The sequence below is a fragment of the Schistocerca piceifrons genome, unplaced genomic scaffold (genome assembly GCF_021461385.2).
Source record: "Schistocerca piceifrons isolate TAMUIC-IGC-003096 unplaced genomic scaffold, iqSchPice1.1 HiC_scaffold_2481, whole genome shotgun sequence".
Classification (NCBI taxonomy): Eukaryota; Metazoa; Arthropoda; class Insecta; order Orthoptera; family Acrididae; genus Schistocerca; species Schistocerca piceifrons.
In genome coordinates this window covers 449,895-454,145 of record NW_025728425.1, presented here as the reverse complement: position 1 = coordinate 454,145, position 4,251 = coordinate 449,895, and positions in this window count along the sequence as shown.

The following is a 4,251-nucleotide window of genomic DNA, read 5'->3' as shown; positions in this document are numbered from 1 at the left end:
AACCATTCCGATGCTTCACTTCAGGTCTCAGGTTTACTGTACCCCTCTGACCTTCTTATTGACGATGAAACACAGAAATTGCATCGGAATTAAATACAAAAGGCACAATGCCGACATAAGTACAAGAAGACTGCCTCTCCTTACTGACTATGTTTTGAACCATTCCTGTGACACTAGTTATAAATTCCGATGCTTCGCTTCAGGTTTACTGTATCCCTTGGACCTTCTTATTGACGATAAAACACAGAAATTGCATCGGAATTAAATAGAAAAGGCACAATGCCGACTTAAGTACAAGAAGACTGACTCTTCTTACTGACTATGTTTTGAACCATTCCATTGACACTTGTTATAGATTCCGATGCTTCACTTCATGTTTACTGTATCCCTTGGACCTTCTTATTGACGATGAAACACAGACATTGCATCGGAATTAAATAGAAAAGGCACAATGCTGACTTAAGTACAAGAAGACTGACTGTTTTTACTGACTATGTTTTGAACAATTCCTGTGACACCAGCTATAGATCCAATGCTTCACTTCAGGTTTACTGTATCCCATGGTCCTTCTTATTGACGATGAAACACAGAAATTGCATCGGAATTAAATACTAACGGCACAATGCCGACATAAGTACAAGAAGACTGACTCTTCCTACTGTCTATGTTTTGAACCATTCCTGTGACACTAGTTATAGATTCCGATGCTTCACTTCAGGTTTACTGTATCCCTTGGACCTTCTTATTGACGATGAAACACAGAAAATACATCGGAATTAAATACAAAAGGCACAATGCCGACTTAAGTACATGAAGCCCGACTCTTCCTACTGACTATGTTTGACCCATTCCTGTGACACCCGTTATAGATTCCGATGCTTCACTTGAGGTTTACTGTATCCATTGGACCTTCTTATTGACGATGAAACACAGAAATTGCATCGGAAATAATTACAAAATGCATAATGCCGAATTAAGTTCAAGGAGACTGACACTTCTTACTGTCTATTTTTGAACTAGTCCTGTGACACTAGTTATAGACTCCGATGCTTCACTCCAGGTTTACTGTATAGCTTGGTCCTTCTTATTGACGATGAAACACAGAAATTGCATCGGAATGAAATACAAAAGGCACAATGCCGACTTAAGTAAAAGAAGTCTGACTCTTCTTACTGTCTATGATTTGAACCATTCCTGTGACACTAGTTATAGATTCCGATGCTTCACTCCAGTTTTACTGTATCCCTCTGACCTTCTTATTGACGATGAAACACAGAAATTCCATCGGAGTTAAATACAAAAGGCACAAAGCAGAATTAAGTACAAGAAGACTGACTCTTCTTACTGTCTATGTTTTGAACCATTCCTGTGACACTAGCTATAGATTCCGATGCTTCACTTCTGGTCTCAGGTTTACTGTACCCCTCTGACCTTCTTATTGACGATGAAACACAGAAATTGCATCGGAATTAAATACAAAAGGCACAGTGCAAAATTAAGTACAAGGAGACTGACTCTTCTTACTGTCTATGTTTTGAACCATACCTGTGACACTAGTTATAGATTCCGATGCTTCACTCCAGGTTTACTGTATCCCTTGGACCTTCTTATTGATGATGAAACACAAGAATTGCATCGGAATTAAATACAAGAGGCACAATGCCGACTTAAGGACAAGAAGTCTGACTCTTCTCACTGACTATCTTTTGAACCATTCCTGTGACACTAGCAATAGATTCCGATTCTTCACTTCAGGTTTACTGTACCCCTCTGACCTTCTTATTGACGATGAAACACAGAAATTGCATCGGAATTAAATACAAAATTCACAATGCCGACTGAAGGACAAGCAGACTGACTCTTCTTACTGACTATGTTTTGAACCATTCCTGTGACACTAGTTATAATTTCCGATGCTTCACTTCAGGATTTCTGTATCCCAGTGGCGTTCTTATTGACGATGAAACACAGAAATTGCATCGGAGTTAAATACAAAAGGCACAATGCCGACTTAAGTACAAGAAGACTGACTCTTCTTACTGTCTATGTTTTGAACCATTCCTGTGACACTAGTTATAAATTCCGATGCTTCACTTCAGGTTTACTGTATCCCTTGGACCTTCTTATTGACGATGAAACACAGAAATTGCATCGGAATTAAATACAAAAGGCACAATGCCGACTTAAGTACAAGAAGACTGCTCTCCCTACTGACTTTGGTTTGAACCATTCCTGTGACACTAGCTATAAATTCCGATGCTTTACTTCAGGTTTACTGTATCCCTTGGACCTTCATATTGACGATGAAACACAGAAATTGCATCGAAACTAAATATAAAAGGCACAAAGCAGAAATAAGTACAAGAAGACTAACTCTTCTTACTGACTATGATTTGAACCATTCCTGTGACACTAGCTATAGATTCCTAAACTTCACTTCAGGTTTAATGTATCCCTTGGAACTTCTTATTGACGATGAAACACAGAAATTGCATCGGAATTAAATAGAAATGGCACAATGTCGACGTAAGTACAAGAAGACTGACTCTTCTTACTGTCTATGTTTTGAACCATTCCTGTGACACTAGTCATAGATTCCGATGCTTCACTCCAGGTTTACTATATCCCTTGGACATTCTTATTGACGATGAAACACAGAAATTGCATCGGATTTAAATAGAAAGGGGCACAATGCTGACTTAAGTACAAGAAGACTGACTCTTCTTACTGACTATGTTTTGAACCATTCCATTGACACTAGTTATAGATTACGATGCTTCACTCCATGTTTACTGTATTCCTTGGACCTTCGTATTGACGATGAAACACAGAAATTGCATCGGAATTAAATAGAAAAGGCACAATGCCGACTTAAGTACAACAAGACTGACTCTTCTTACTGACTATGTTTTGAACCATTCCTGAGCCACTAGTAATAGATCCGATGCTTCACTTCAGGTTTACTGTATACCTTGGACCTTCTTATTGACGATGAAACACAGAAATTGCATCGGAATTAAATACAAAAAGCACAATGCCGATATAAGAACAAGAAGACTGAACCTTCTTACTGACTATGTTTTGAACTATTCCTGTGACACTAGCTATAGATTCCGATGCTTCACTTCTGGTTTACTGTATCCTTCTGACATTCTTAATGACGATGAAACACAGAAATTGCATCGTAATTAAATTCAAAATGCACAATGCCGACTTAAGTAGAAGAAGACTGACTCTTCTTACTGTCTATGTTTTGAACCATACCATTGACACTAGGTATAGATTCCGATGCTTCACTCCAGGTATACTGTATCCCTTGGACCTTCTTATTGACGATGAAACACACAAATTGCATCGGAATTAAATAGAAAAGGCACTATGCCGACTTAAGTACAAGAAAACTGACTCTTCTAACTGACTATGTTTTGAACGATTCCTGTGACACTAGTTATAGATCCCGATGCTTCACTTCAGGTTTACTGTATCCCTTGGACATTCTTATTGACGATGAATCACAAAAATTGCATCGGAATTAAATACAAAAGGCAAAATGCCGACTGAAGTACAGGAAGACAGACTCTCCTTACTGTCTATGATTTGAACCATTCCTGTGACACTAGTTACAGACCCCGATGTTTCACTCCAGGTTTACTGTATCGCTTGGACCTTCTTATTGTCGATGAAACACAGAAATTGCATCGGAATTAAACACAAAAGGCACAATGCCGACTTAAGTACAAGAAGACCAACTCCTCTTACTGACTATGCTTTGAACCATTCCTGTGACACCAGTTATGGATTCCGATGTTTCACTTCAGGTTTACTGTATCCCTCTGACCTTCTTATTGACGATGGAACACAGAAATTGCATCGGAATTAAATACAAAAGGCACAATGCCGAATTAAGTTCAAGAAGACTGACTCTTCTTACTGTCAATTTTTGAACCAGTCCTGTGACACTTGTTATAGACTCCGATGCTTCACTCCAGGTTTACTGTATCCCTCGGTCCTTCTTATTGACGATGAAACACAGAAATTGCATCGGAATTAAATACAAAAGGCACAAGGCCGAATTAAGCTCAAGAAGACTGACTCTTCTTACTGTCTATTTTTGAACCAGTCCTGTGACACTAGTTATAGACTCCGAAGCTTCACTCCAGGTTTACTGTATCCCTCGGTGCTTCTTATTGACGATGAAACACAGAAATTGCATCGGAATTAAATAGAAAATTCACAATGCCGACTTAAGTA